The 15,742-nt window shown below is 36.9% G+C and overlaps 1 protein-coding gene and 1 long non-coding RNA gene across 14 annotated transcripts in view; one reads left to right on the top strand and one right to left on the bottom strand.

Moving 5' to 3' along the window:
• Window positions 1-15,734, top strand: part of METTL4 (methyltransferase 4, N6-adenosine) — a 427,480-nt gene extending 411,746 nt beyond the window's left edge. For 6 of the 13 annotated variants that reach the window (XR_010378704.1, XR_010378701.1, XR_010378693.1 and 3 more), the window contains 2 exons: window positions 675-822; window positions 11,632-14,872. The gene's annotated coding sequence lies outside the window, so the exon portion shown is untranslated. The other 7 variants (XR_010378698.1, XR_010378697.1, XR_010378702.1 and 4 more) reach the window with 7 other exon arrangements.
• LOC116148793 (uncharacterized) overlaps window positions 1-15,742 on the bottom strand; it is an 80,439-nt gene that overhangs the window by 1,322 nt on the left and 63,375 nt on the right. Inside the window, exons 2-3 of the long non-coding RNA XR_010378705.1 lie at window positions 5,394-5,463; window positions 3,001-3,079 (exon numbers count right to left, since the gene is read on the bottom strand). This is a non-coding gene — a long non-coding RNA (uncharacterized LOC116148793). The remainder of the gene's footprint in view (window positions 1-3,000; window positions 3,080-5,393; window positions 5,464-15,742) is intronic.

Here is a 15,742-nt window from a genome sequence, read left to right as displayed (position 1 = left end):
ATTCGGTTTTATGTAAAAATGCTTTAACTTAAATATCTAGGATTTTCTATCACTTGCTTTTGATTTCACCAAAAGTAGCCTTCTAAGCAGAAAAGTTTTGAACTATTATTCGTTATGTTCTAATCTTGCTCATAGAATGTTGGTTTCATCGTATTTGTTTTATAAATGAGACTTCAAGTGAGAACACCATCTTAATGTTTGAAAATGCCAAGTGTATATAATTCAACCCAGTGGTGCTGTGAATCAATAGTTTTATCTGCAAAGTCTTAGACAAGTTACTTTACACAATAAACAATGTGGGGACAGTAATACTACCCAACACACAAATGTTTTGTGAGCATTAAATGAGATAACCCACATAAGTGCTGAACACAACCTCTGGCCCAGGGCAAAATTCGATAACTGTTAGCTACTAGTATGAAAAGAATCGTTGACAATCAACTCTGCAGCACTTTAAGCCAAGGAAGTTCACCAGTGACCATGCATATGAAATATTAAGTCAGCCCTGGAAATAGTCTGAGATGCCTGTGTTTATGGACTTAAGTATTAGTCAGCTGACTTCAGTATTTCTCTTGTCACTAATGAGTTAGTTTTGGCTAATTAACCACTCATTCTCAACAAAATGTTTGAGGCAACTGGAAAGACTCCACTTCCTTTTCCTGTTTTCTCTGAAGTAGGGGGTCCTGGTGGTCTCAGCATGATTGAGCCAGTGCTGCAGAAACCCAGAGGGAAAGGAGGGGAGCAGAGACGGACCCGCGCCTGCGTCATGGCTCCGCTCTTCCGCTCTGCGTGACCTCGGCCTGGACAGTCACCCTGCTAAAGGTCAGTTCGCTTATCCACACGATGAAAGTCACACGTTCCTTGCCAGCTGTGAAAGTAAAGCTCTTAGTAAGTGGCAGATGCGTCATCAATTCTGGTTACTGTTTTCAGCATTGGGGAGAACTGGGCTTAGTGTGTTCAGTATCCTCTCTATACTCACCTCTCCCCCCAATAATGTTTGTACCTCAGCCTCAGTGCTCTCGAACTATAATCCAGTTAAGAAAGATCTGTAGACCTGATCAGCTTTCCTGTGGCTGGTGAGGGGCCACATCAGTTCTGATTCACTTACCCCGCCCCCTCCCAAGTCCATTCACTTCTTTCCCAAGTACTGGATATAACTGCATCCTCCCGTAACGCTTTTCCAGGAGCTACTAGGGACCACGTCTTCCCCAGGAGAAAGGAAAAACAGACGGGTCAGGACTGAAATGGGTAGGTGGTGGGTTAGCAAATACTGATACGTCTCCCTCTGAAACGTGCCATCTCGTATAGTCTCTCCATCTCTCCTGGCCACTGAGAACCAAGGCCTCATCCTCCCAGTGCTTGTTAATTTACACACAGAGAGAGACAGTAGTAGAGCCCAAGTTCCTTTCCCTGAGACGTGCAGGCTAGGTGGAGCCACGGGGCCCTACTGCTTCCTACCTGTAATTGAGAAGACGGGGGTAACCACACACAGACCCACACGTCATGTAAGGGGCATATAAAGTGCAGTTGTAGTTTTCAAGGAGGGTGATACTCCTTCAAGCTGGAGCAATCAGGGTAAACTACATAGAGAAGGCAGCATAAAAATATGGACTGACTCATAAAATTATTTGGGGGGAAGCTCATGCTAATGTATTTTGAATTGCTCCAGTTTCAGTGTATGTGCTAAGTGAAGCCTTTAATATCTAGTGAATAATCATGTTTATGCTCGGAAACTAATGTTCTAAAATTTAAGTAGGAAATAAGTCTCATATTGTATCTATTTAGTACTCACTCTTTAGAATTCACACTGAGACACCATCCAGTACAACCTCACCGTGTACGGATGAGGAGGCGTTACTCAGGTTATGCAGTATTGAGAGAGAGGACTAGGCTTGTGGTAGAGTTCATTCAATGATGCCATCCTTAAAAAAGCCCCTTGGAAAAGGGGCTTTCGAGCCCCTTAAAAGAGAACTGCAGGACCCACTAAGATAAAAAAGGGTAGTAAGTAAAAAGATCTATTGTTTAAAAATTTTTCAAAAGATTGAAAACCATGATTTTCATACAAATATTATATGAGCATATGTCCAAGATTGCATTGAACTCATTACATTAATGAGAACAAGACGGTAAAGCTGGTCTAAAGAGCATGTGAGGAGCGAGGTATTTATAGGCAGACTCGCAGAGCTGAGCTGGACAGAAAGCAGGTTATAATACACCGTAATTTGGGGGTCTGGCTGTTATGCCAAAATAAAAAATATTTGCATCTCTACCAGACAAAAATCTCCAAATTAGCTTATGCTCCAATGAAGTTGTAAAACAGTCCAGCCCTATAAAGTCGGTCAAAAGTACAAGCCCCTCACTCAGGGGATACCCAGTAATCTTCTGTGTTCAAGTTCCAGGTCATTTTTCTCACAGTGATTTACAAGCTCTGTAACTTTGACCTCAGATATCCTCTAGAAGATTATATGATGTTGACTTACCTCTAGTACCGAACCTTTCAAATATAAATAGCCATCATTCTGGAAACAAATAACATCGAAAGGCTGTAGACTTGCATTTTGTTTTTTTGGCTCTTAATGCTGCTGTGAGAATCACAGCTTTAGCAAAATGTGTTTGGGAATGTGTTAGAATAAATTCTGTACCTGGCATGTATAATTAGTCACAAGGCAGGAGACAGCTCTCTAACAGACAACGTAAGGAATAAGATGGAACTAGTTGAGCTTCCTTTAGACAAGAATTATTTCACTGTTTCTCAGTGGACCAAAGAAGTGGGCGTGCATTGCTTGCGCTGGAAAACACACTTCTACAACCTGTGCCCCCTTCACCTCATTCATTCACTGATATATTTATCCATCCAGTACTTGGTAAAAAAAACTGCCAAGAGCTGTTTGCTGTGGAAGGTATTAACAGTTATGAGAGATTTTATCATTCCTTAATGAGGATGTTTTTAAGTGGTTGCAGATGGTACTCACTGTGTATTTGACACCTTCAGGCACCTACTTGGTGGCATTTCCATATTTCAGTCCCTCAGCTTTCCTCAGAAGAAGATGAAACTATCTTCTCCTGTCAGACGTGGAGCCTCATCAAAAGGAATAATGAAATAGCCAGAGATAAGTTTTTGAACAGCAATGCTGTTCCTCTGTAACTGATGCTCTAAAATGTGGTACGATATCAAGTCTTAAATCCTACCCGTGGAAAGCTACTTAGGACTGACACTGTAGAATGTATGCCCAGGCAGCAATGAACAGAATCTCGCCATTATGGTGGGGAGTTGTGACTTACTCAGGGTCACGTAAGAGAGCACAGAATAAACTTTAAAAGGACACCACTCAAGCGAAAATGTAAATGATATCACGGAAGCTCCACGAGGGCACAGGTTTTTGTTCTGTTCCCTGCTGTATCCCTAACACCTAAACACTTAGACAAAAATTATTTTACTCTTTCTCAAATGCACAGCACATAGTAAACACTCAACATATTTTCAGAAATACGTCACACCATGTCAAGACTCAGATTCAGAAGTATCCCCAGAGGGTACTTCTGCCTCTGATCGTCTTAGCGGGCTCTTTCAATAGCCTCAGTCTGTTTCCACACCTCCACAGGCCAGTCAGGACTCTGCTGCATACCAGGAAGTCTCTTCCCAAGAGCTCCAGTCACCTCGGTGTGGGCTCCCCTCTTCCTCACTGTGGGTGTAACCACAGAGGACACCGCGGCCCCTGCGTTCCGCCGTGTCTACAAATCCTCTCCAGGCGTTAAGCAGTAGCAGTCAGAGGGCTGACCTGCTTTGTTTCCCATATTTCAGGGGTCACTGCTCTTTGTTGCCTAATGCTCAGTATCTTGGAAACCATTGGTTTGTATGTTTCTCTATCTCTTTCTCAATCTCTCCTTTACTCTCTGGCTTGTTTTTACAGGAGGAAAACTTCAGCCTGGGTTATTCCATCTTGGCCACAGTAAAGTTTCTGTCTAAGCAAGCAGGACTTTTAAATACTATATGCAAAGAAGATGGGTTAAACACATTGAGGCAGGAGAGATTTTATGTAGCAATCTATTGTAAACAATAGATATGATCAGGGAATGGCCTCTCAAAGAGTCAGGAGGTTTACTGTTAATGTACTCAGAGTATTGCTGCTTTTATAGATTGAGAAAGTGGGGTTAATTGAGTTACATAACATCAATGGATGGATTATATTATCCACAAAATGAAGGAATTAGAGGAAATGGCCACTGAGTACCTTCTAACGTTTGTATCGATAAACTGTGTTCTTCCAAGAGAAAGAAAGGTGGGTGGGTAGAAGGGTAGGTAGGTAAAAAGATAGATAGATAGGTGGGTGGAAGGGAAGTGAGGAGGGAAAGAAAGGGTTCGTAGGTAGATGGATGGATTGAAGGGTGGGTGGCTGGACAAATGGATAGGCAGATAAAAACAGATAGTTAGATCGGCTGGTGGGTCGATGGGTAGGTACGTGGGTTGGTAGACAGATGGATGGAAGGGTTGATAGGAAGGGAGGGAGAAGCAGGGAAGAAAGAGAAGGAATGAAATAGAAAGAAAGAGAGAAAGAAAGGTTGGTGGGTGGGTGAGTGGGGAGGGAGGAAGGAAGAAGGAAAGGGGGTGGATGGATTAGGTAGGTACATGGGTTGGTAGACTGATGGATGGATGGAAGGGTTGATAGGAAGGAAGGGAGGGAGACGGAAGGAATGAAGAAACAAAGGAAGAAAGATGGGTGGGTGGATGGATTGAAGGGTTGGAGGAATGGGTAGGTAGGTAGATAAGAAAAAAAGGAGAATTGATAGGAAGAGAGGGAGAAGCAAAGAAGAAGGAAAGAAAGGTTGGGTGGGTGGATGGGTAGGTAAAAAGATGGATAGATAGGTGGATGGATGGGGAGGGAGGGAGGAAGAAGGGTGAGTGAATGGATAGGTAGATACATGGGTTGATGGATGGAAGAGTTGATAGGTAGGATGGAGAGAGAAAGAAAGAAAGGTGGGTAGGTGGGTGGGCAGATGCACAGGTACCTGGGTTTGTAGATAGATGGATTGTAAGAAAAAAAACTTCTTCATTGTGAGTCCTTTTTGCCTAATTTCTTAGTAGCACATAATTTCACAAAATATTCATATTAAAATGTTAGAGGATATAACAAATACCTACTTCTTCCCTGAACGTTACCGTGATGCACTGAACAGCACTAGTGTTTACTGATTACTCAGTAATCCTTACTTTTTATGTCTGTTGAACACACACAATACTTCAAGTAGAAATCAGACCATTTCAAAGATAGAATTCTACAAACATGAACCATCTTGAGGCTGGCAGAAAATGAATGCAAAAACCCCACTCAGAGCCCAACTGACCTTTGCTGTTACTGACTGAACAAAATATTTCAATGAAATTCAAGACTGACCTTTCTCCACCACATTTTATGACCGTTTCTGCTCAAGGATTTAATCGCTCCTCTCATTTGTGCCGGGAGCCTGGGAGAGGAAGAAAGCAAGAAAGGCTTTGTATAGCAAAGACTGAAGGACAACAAAGAATAAGAATAAAAAATGTCAGTATCAGGCAAACAGCCACTTGAAAACAGATATTCTCATTAGAACCTTTTTAGCATTCATCCCACCCGCACTTTTCTAACGCTTTTTCCATCTCAGAGTGTGAGCATGGTGCTGGGAGGTTATTTTGGTGAGCCTTAGAAGTCAGGAGAGAGTGAAATTATCAAACTGGAAAAAAGGAAGTTGCAGGAAAGTCAACATTAAATGACAGTGCAGGAAAGTTTTTGGTTAAAGTGAACATAAATACCAGTTTTTAGAAGTGCAGAAATTGAATCATTTTAACTGTCCAGCTCTCTTTTCATTCTATTTTAATGACTTATGAGTAGTAACCAAGTAGAATAATTCATTATTCACCATCAATAATGAATATGATTATTCTTTTTTTTCCCACTTGGTCCTCGTGTACACCAGAACACGGCGACGACATCACACTCATCAGTGTGGGCTAGTCAAAGGAGAACTAGTTCCCTAATAATTCCCAATCAGCAGACTTCCTGGGAGCAAAAAAGGCCCATTGCTTTCCTGTTTAGCCTTTTTGCTTCAAAATAGTCACCAACAACTACTCTTGTCTTTTTTGTTTCAAATGGTACTTACGTTGTTGGTTACATATTTTTATCACTCCAGTTTTCTGATTTTAAATATTAAATGCTTAGATACCTGATGAAATAGAAAAATTGTTCATTTATGCAATCAATTTTAGACTGCAAACATAATTTCATCTGAAAATTCCACAAATACCCATATAACTTTTTTTTAGAATACAAACATTTTCTTCTAACTGTAATGTCATTATTAGTGCTGAGCTAGGGTGGAAATTTGGACACTTGCAAGTATATGCTCTCCTGGCTTTTTCTGGTGTTCTTTGTGTTAAAGTGAATAATCAATTAAATCTTGAAGTATACAAATGCGTCAGGCTTGCCCTAGGTGCTGGCATATACAAAATGAGAAACATACAATTCCTATCCATTAGCAGATGTTGGTATGGTATTCAATAATAATGATTAATGTGAGTCTTAGTAAGTTGCTTTTGCCTGATCATAACGGATGGAGAGATTCCAGTTATAAGCAGCAGAAGGAACGGTGCATTCCTACCAGCACTGAGCAGGCAGGAACTGAGGAGAGGGTGGCTGGAGAGGTGGGGGCCACATAAGAGAGGACCCTTAATAACACACCAAAGAGTCGGGATCCTTGCCAGATAAACGAGAAAGGCAAAGGGTCATGAATAGAAGGAAATCAATTAGAATGAAGTTAAAAAATACCAATCCAGTCTACCTGCTGATTGGCTGGAGACGCAGGGAGAGGGAGAGGTAGGGGGTAATTCCCAGGTACGTTGTACAAAGGACAGAGACGATGATGTCCCTGATGGAATTACGAATTAAAAGAGGAGAGGCTCATTTTCAGGGAAGATGTTGACTTCTGCTTTGGTCATGTTTAACGTGAGTTTTCTGTAACAACTACAAACAAAAATGCCCCACAGATATTTGATTAAAAAGTATGTTCCTGTGTGAAATGCAGCAGTCTTGGACTGTCAGGGTTCTAACCCTTTCTCTGTTTGCTTAAAGCTGAGTACATCAGTACTGCTCTTTGGGCTTCGCTTTCTTCTTCTGTAAAGCGGAGTATAGAGGTGGCCTTAATATTTCCTCCTCTACTCTTCCATACTTAGAAAAGTAGTTGTTGGAAATGACAGAACAAGGCTTTTCTTTATACCCTCTTTATGAAAGGAAAAAATTTTATTAATCCCATCCTCAAGCTAGAGAAAAATTAAACTGATGGTTGTAGTAAGAGATAATGATTTAGTTAATAAATCTAATCTGAGCATAAAGAACATGGACTTGTAAGAACCATGTCATGATGAGATCTGCAAGAAAAAATGAACATTGGTAATTCCAGCATCTTTGTCAAGTTGTGTTTAATTTACCACTGTCACTCAAATGGTCCTAATAAACGCAGGAATTATACTTATGGTTTTCAACATAAAGTTTTCACAGATCTTGCTGCTACGTAATTTACCCATATTTGATATTCAGCCAGTGCATTTTACATGTACAACTGACTTAGTTTTATTGTATCAGTAAATTCAATAAAATATTAGCCACTTACATTTGGCTGTTATTTTGATTTAGCTAGCTGATCAGTGAAATCAAATTACTCATAACAGTAATTGAGGAGAACATAATACTCAATGGTGAAAAGCTGAAAGCCCTCCCACTAAAATCTGGAATAAGACAAGGATGTCCATTCTCACCACTTCTGTTCAATACAGTATTGGAAGTCCTAGCCATAGCAGTCAGACAAGAAAAATAAAAGGCATCCAAATCAGAAGAGGTAAAATTGTCACTGTATGTGGATGACATGAAACTGTATAGAAAACCCTAAAGGCGCCACACAAAAACTTCTAGAGCTAATAAAAGAATTTGGCAAGGTAGCAGGATACAAGATTAACATACAGAAATCAGTTGCATTTCTTTATACTAGCAATTAAGTACCAGAAAAGGAAAGTAAAGAAACGATCCCTTTTAAAATTGCATCCAAAAAAATAAAATACTTAGGAATAAATCTCACAAAGGAGGTGAAAGACTTATACGTGAACTACAAAACATTAATTAAGGAAATTAAAGATGACTAAAAAAAATGGAAAGATAGCCCATGCTCTTGGATTGTAAGAATAAATATTGTTAATATTGGCCGTACTACCCAAAGCAATCTACCAAGTTAATGCTATCCCTAACAAATTACCAAGGACATTTTTCACAGAACTAGAACCAGTAATCCTAAAATTTATATGGAACCACAAAACATCCGGAATTGCCAAAGCATTACTGAAGAAAAAGAACAAACCTGGAGGAATACCCTCCCAGACTTCAGACAATACTACAGAACTACAGTAGTCAAAATAGCATGATATTGGCACAAAATAGCATGATATTGGGCTCAGTAGAACAGACGAGAGAGCCCAGAAACAAGTCCACACACCTATGGTCAATTAGTCTTCAACAAAGGAGGCAAGAATATACAATGGAGAAAAGACTGTCTCTTCAGCAAATGGTACTGGGAAAACTGGATAGCAGCATGTAAATAAATGAAGTCAGAACACTCCCTCACTCCAAACACAAAAATAAACTCAAAATGGCTTAAAGACTTAGATATAAGACAAGACATGCTAAATCTCCTAGAAGAAAATGCAGGCAAAATATCTCTGACATAAATCTTAGCAGTGTTCTCCTAGGGCAGTCTGCACAGGCAATAGAAATAAGAGCAAGAAGTAACGAGCGGGACCTAACAAAACTTACAAGCTTTTGCACAGCAAAGGAAATCATAAGTGAAGCAAAAAGACAACTTACAGAATGGGAGAAAATATTTGCAAATGATGAGACTGACAAGGGCTTAATTTCCAGAATATAAAAACAGCTCATACAGCTTAATAACGAAAACCGAACAACTCCATCCAAAAATGGACAAAAGACCTAGACAAGCAATTCTCCTATGAAGACATACCAATGGCCAATTGGCACATGAAAAAATACTCAATATCACTAATTATCAGAGAAATGCAAGTCAAAATTACAATGAAGTATCACCTCACACCAGTCAGAATGGCCATCATTCAAAAGTCCACAAACAATAAATGCCGGAGAGGGTGTGGAGAAAAGCTAACCCTCCTACACTGCTGGTGGGAATGTAGTTTGGTGCAGCCAATATGGAAAACAGTATGGAGATTCCTCAAAAGACTGAAAACAGACTTACCATATGATCCAGCAATCTCACTCCTGGGTATATATCTGGAGGGAACTCAAATTTGAAGATACACGCACTCCAATGTTCACAAAAGCAGTACATAGCCAGGACATGGTAACAACCTAAATGTCCATCAACAGATGACTGGATTAAGAAGATGTGGTATATTTATACAATGGAATACTATTCGGCCATAAAAATGACAACATAACACCATTTGCAGCAACATGGATGTCCCTGGAGAATGTCATTCTAAGTGAAGTAAGCCAGAAAGAGAAAGAAAAATACTATATGAGATTGCTCATATGTGGAATCTAAAAAATAAAAGCACATAAATACAAAACAGAAACAGACTCATAGACAGAGAATACAAACTTGTGGTTGCCAACGGGGAGGAGGGTGGGAAGGGACAGATTGGGAGTTCGAAATTTGTAGATACTGACAGGCATATGTAGAATAGATAAACAAGATTATACTGTATAGCACAGGGAAATATATACAAGATCTTGTGGTAGCTCACAGAAAAAGGAATGGGACAATGAATATATGTATGTTCATGTATAACTGAAAAAATGTGCTCTACACTGGAAATTGACACAACACTGTAAACTGACTATAACTCAATTAAAAAAAAAGTTTTAAAAAAAGTTGTGGCATATTTATATAATAGAATACTACTCACCCATAAAAAAGAATAAAATAATGCCACTTGCAGCAATATGGATGGACCTGGATGTCGTCTTTCTAAGTGAAGTAAGCCAGAAAGAGAAAGAAAAATAATGTATGATATCACTCATATGTGGAATCTAAAAAAAGAAAAAGAAAAGAAAAAGAGCACACTAATGAACTCATCTACAAAACAGAAACAGACTCAGTAAACAGATTCAGACAGTATACAATTTATGGTTACAAGGGAAAGGGTCTTGAGAAGGCATAAATCTGGGAGATTGAGATTTGCAAAGGTTAACCACTATATATAAAAATAGATTAAAAAAATTTTTTTCTGTATAGCACAGGAAACTATATTCAATATCTTGTGAAAACCTTTAATGAAAAAGAATATGAAAATGATCATATGTATATATATATATATATATATGTGTATGTATATATGATCATATGTATATATATATATGCATGACTGGAACATTATGCTGTATTCCAGAAAGTGACACACTGTAGCTGACTATACTTCAATTTAAAAAAAAAAAAAGAAAAAAAGAAAGTGCTAAGTTATATCCTTAGACTCAAGTGTTTATTGCATTCTTTTAAAAACTGCTGCTATGGAAAAGAAAGAAATTAAAAATTAAGATCATTGAAAATTTAAAATCGGTTTGCAAAATGAACAACTCAGTAATAAAGTAGGAAACAGGGAGGTTCTATACTTTACTAGTAAAGAGAGAGCAGAGATAATAAGGGGAGGGCATCATGAATGGGACAGTGCGGACGAATTCCCCCAGAGGAAAATGTACAAATTCTGAAAAGCATCTAGAAAGTAATAAACAGGTATCTTGCAAAGGATCGAGACTCAGACTGGTGTCTGACTCATCATTATGTATATTAGGATAACAGAGGGCAATGTCATAATCTTTCTGAGTTTGGAGGGAAAAAAAATTCAACTGAAGGTTTATATCCAGACAAACTATTTTAAAATGTGAGGTGTGAAATGGCATTTCAGACATATAAAAGTTAAAACTAAATTAAATTCCTTCCACAGGCAATGTCTTGGTTGTTTAATTGAGAATAAACTCTTTGGGGAAAAAAAGGAATAAATCAAGAAAGAAGACAGTCATGTTATTAAAAAAAAATCCCCCAAAACAAAACACTAGGTGAACCAGAAAGGTAGTTGGTTCTTTCCCCAGTGAGACAGGTCTGTAGTGGAACTAGGAGCATTCAAGTTAAGCCAGCACTGGAAGGTGGATGCCTCTGGGCAGAAAGTATTCCGTAAAGAAAAAGGAGGTGCCAGAATACACAAAACAGTCAAAAACATGAGTAAGTACTGAACGCTTTAGTTGGAGGTTTAAAAAAAAATACGACTTTTTTCCAACTTGACACTGTATGACATTGAATCGGTAGAAAAGGTTGTACTATTTGTATACAAGACTTGGCTCTGTGGTAAATTCACCCTAAAAATGTAAGCACTGTTTATGTTTTTTATACTTAGAATCAACCTATAGTTAAATCACAAAATGCAGTGTCATCAGTCATGTCAAATCAAGGTAAATGTACAGATGTTGGGGTGGGCGTGTGAGAGGTTGTGGAAGATGAGGGAGGAAGATCAGTAGAATGAGAGATGCCATCCAGAGATGATGGGGAAATATACTGAGGGGTTAAAATTTGTGTTATTTTAAATTGCAGGGATCACCAGTGTTGGAAATGATAATTGTGATGGAGTTTTACTAAAGCTGGAGCACAGAGAGTGAAGGTATAATATGGTGTAAGTGATCTAGAGCTTTATCTCAGAAGGAAATCAACAGATAACATCAGAGATTTGCCCACCTGTACCAGTGCAAGCATCACACTGGAAGGCAGGAAGATAACTGCTGGAAAAATTAAAAACAGAAATGCCAATAACTGTCGTCACTGGGACTTGGGACTAGGAGAGGGGAGGAATAAGAGGACTATTTCTTTTCATTATAAAATCTGCTGGTTTTTAATCAAGTGCATCTATTACTTAAATTTTAAAAACTTTAAAATGTGTGTGTTAATCGACAACAGCCCCAAAGGGGTCAATTTTTGAAACTGTATTAAATCTTATTTAGTTGTTCCTTCAGTATTCCACCATTCATTCAACAGTTGCCATGTACTAAGTATTTTAGGAGCTGAGAATATAGCAAAACAAGACAGGTGAGGTTCCTGCTCCTACAGGGCTTATATTCGAGACAAAGTAAGAAGACAGAGAGAGTGTGTGTGGTGAGAGAGAGGGAGGGAGAAAGAGAAAGGAAATTTCTAATGATACATGCTGTCAAAAAAACTAAGGTTGGCATGATGGGGGTTTTATTTTGGATTTGGCGGTCAGAGAAGAACGCACTAAGGAAGGACATGGCTTCGGTGTTGAAATTTAAATTAGAAGAACCAGCCAGTGAAATGAAGAACAAGGAACGGAACCCCATGGGAATATGTGTAGTTTCTTAATTGAAGATGAATATTGCCATGTACTTTCTTACCACGTGCTATGTTTTTGTTTAATGATCACTAAAGAAAATATGTTGTTTATCCCATAGTAAATCCTAATATACATAAATGTATCTCTTTACATTAAGGTAGATGTTTATATTCTTAAATGATAAAAGAAATCAATAAATAAAATGATAGAATATGACATTGAAGAAAGCCTACCTTTACAAAACATACACACATACAGCCACACATTATAATACAGCCTTATGGTCAAACTTAAAATGTGGCAAACAATTATGTTAATGGTTATTGATGTGTTAATGAGATATAAAATATTTAAGTCTTATGAAAATTTGCCTATGATATAAATATTCCCCCAATGCTTTGAATTCCAGAATATCTTTCTCTGAAAAGATACCTGCTTTACTATCAGCTTGCCAAGAAACTGCAAGACAGTTTGGCAAGTTACCTAAAGTAAGGGCAGATATCAATATTTAATTTTGATCATTTAAAAAATGATCAGAAATAAATTTTATCTGAGTGTATAATGAATGTGAAACATTTTAATTGTTCTTTTCCTTTTTCATATTATATTATTTTGGATTTGGATGACTTACTTGTTAGTTTTTACACTCAGATGTAGATTATTGTGGTTATCAACTCCTCGGTTCAAGGCACGCCATGGTCATGAGTTCACGTGTCTTCTCTCTCGTTTTATGCATGTATGCATGTATATCTGCATGAGTACATATATGTACATGCATGTGGGAATGCACCAAAGTGTGTATAAATGTATTCCCTTTTATCCCATTTGCCAGGTCCATTCTTGTGCCTTCTGTAGGCAACCATTATAATATATTTGATGTGTATTATTTCTATGTATTATTGTGAAATTTGCATTGAACTTTTAAGTCAAGCTACTTTAATTCATGTGAATATAATTGTGCTGGAGAGCTTATTGTTTTTCTTACTTAACTCAAGAATATATTCGAATATTTATGTTGTATATTTAGTCCATTGCTCATAAAACCTACCCAAGTACTCCACAATGTGCATCCACTAAGATTTACTTTTCTCTGTTCACCAGTGATGGCTAACAAGATTGCCTCCAACTTCTCCCTATCACAAATAACCCTGACAATCATCCCTTTCAATGGTGTGAGACTATCTCAAGGATGTAGATTCAGGAATGGAAAGCTAGATCATATATATATATATATATATATATATATATATATAATAAATAAATAAACAAACAAACAAATAAATAAATACATAAATAAAATATCCCTTTGGACCATCAGAGTTTGGCATTATAAGCGTTTCTTTTTTTTCAATCTGACAGGTGCAAACTTATATCTTACTGTTTTAATTTGCATTTCTCTAATTACTAAGTTTAAATATCATATGCTTGTTCACCTTTTGGGGCTCAGATTTTATGAACTGCCTATTGATAGCATTTGTTTATTTTGGGGGCAGAGGTTCTTGGGGTTTTTTTTTTTTGCTGATTTCTAGGAATTTCTTCTATGTCCTAAATATTATTCCCTGTTTGTTTTATAGATGATAATTTTCTAATCTCTCATTTCTTTTGCCCACTGTATCATTTATTGAAAAGAAATTCCTAACTATTATTATTTGTAACCTCAGTCATTTTGATTTGTACTTTTAGGGTTCTATTTAGGACTCCTATGTTGAAAGATACTCTTCTGTAGAAGACAACTAGGTCTTTAATCTATATGGAGTCCCTGTTTCTGTGTTGTGTATTTAGGACACAGTTTTATTTTTCTCTATGCAGGGAGCCCATATTCCTAGCAATTTTTACTCAAAATTATTTCTTCTTCTACTGATTCAGACGCTATGTTTTTTGTATAGTAGATTCACATATACTTTTGTGGAATCCATTATGTTCCATAGGAATATATGTCTGTTTTTCCCTGAGTATACAGTTTCATATTACTGTGGCTTTGTAATGTTAGTTTTCTTCCATATAAATGTTAGCATGAGTTTACAAAATGCTGAAAAAGATCCAGATGTGGTTTTTGGGGGGGTTACATTTAATTTTAGATTAATTTGAGGAGATCTAAAATCTTATTTATTAAATGGTTCCCATCCCAGAACATGTAATTTCAGTGTATTCAGATATTTTTAATCCATTAATAGAATTTTAAAATTTCATCAGAGAGACCTTGAGTGATTTTTATTAAATACATCCTTAGATGTGTTATGGTTTTTGTTACCATTGTAAAAGTATATATTTATCTAGACAGTTATGATTATAGAAAAATAATACTAATTTTTATAAGCTGATTTTGTACCCAGTAAACTTGCCTAGTATTCTGTGAGTTCTAATAATGCTTATTATTTCCATGAGATAGAAATAATAAGTTTTTGAGATAATTAGAAATAATTTATAACTTATAAATAATGATAGTTTTTTCTCTTTTGTTCTCATCCTTAACATCTTTCTTTTTTCCCCTTTCTTTCCTTACAGGAGTGGATAGAAGACCAGCATGTGTTAGGGTAGAGGCTCATCTTCTAAAACTTAAAGTGAATATTTCTAACATATCTTGATTATTTGCTATAGATTTTTGTGGTACAAGTAAACTTGTAAGGAAGTCAGTGCCTAGTGTCTAATCTTAGTTTGATGATAGAGTTTTCATTATATATAGATTAGACTTTATCAAATAGTTTCTGTATCTATTGAGGAAATTATATGCAAATATTTTATATATTGAAAAATGTCTCTAGTTTACCAAGGCTTTCAAATATTAGCTTATTATTTGTAATACTTCTTTATTATTTATCAGTTCACTATTGTGAATTATTCCTCTCCCATTCTGTACTTTATTTGGAAACTTTTATTTGGAAAGGGTAAGTTGTGCTTACCCTTTGTTTAATAGAAAGTTTAAAAATTTCCAGGTGGAAATGTTTTTTTTATTGCTGTTTTAAAATAATTTATAGCTTTATTGCCCGGTGATCTGAGGGATCATAACACTTGCAATATTGCTATGTTACGGAAGTTACTGATGGTTTCTCTGTAATCTACATTAAGTCAATGTTTGAAAATATTCCCTGAGCGTATGAGGAGATGTTAAACTCTCTATTACTGTAGTATAAATTTTGATACATGTCTGTCTTTTCCATTACGGATGTATTTTCCTCATCTTGCTTTTATGTTTTTGTCCATTTGCTGTCTTGTAAATTAGTATTCTGTCTATTATTACTTTGTCCTTCCTGTCGTTTTTGCTTCATGGAGATGGTTGATGTGTTATTTTATGTATTTATTTTTGTTGTATTTAATTTGAATTATGACTTTAGCTTAAAAGTATATTTCTTTGTAACATTTCAT

This window comes from Camelus dromedarius, chromosome 32 (genome assembly GCF_036321535.1).
Source record: "Camelus dromedarius isolate mCamDro1 chromosome 32, mCamDro1.pat, whole genome shotgun sequence".
In the NCBI taxonomy this organism is placed as follows: domain Eukaryota; kingdom Metazoa; phylum Chordata; class Mammalia; order Artiodactyla; family Camelidae; genus Camelus; species Camelus dromedarius.
The sequence above is the reverse complement of the archived record's forward strand: the minus strand, read 5'-3'. Positions and strand labels throughout refer to the sequence as shown.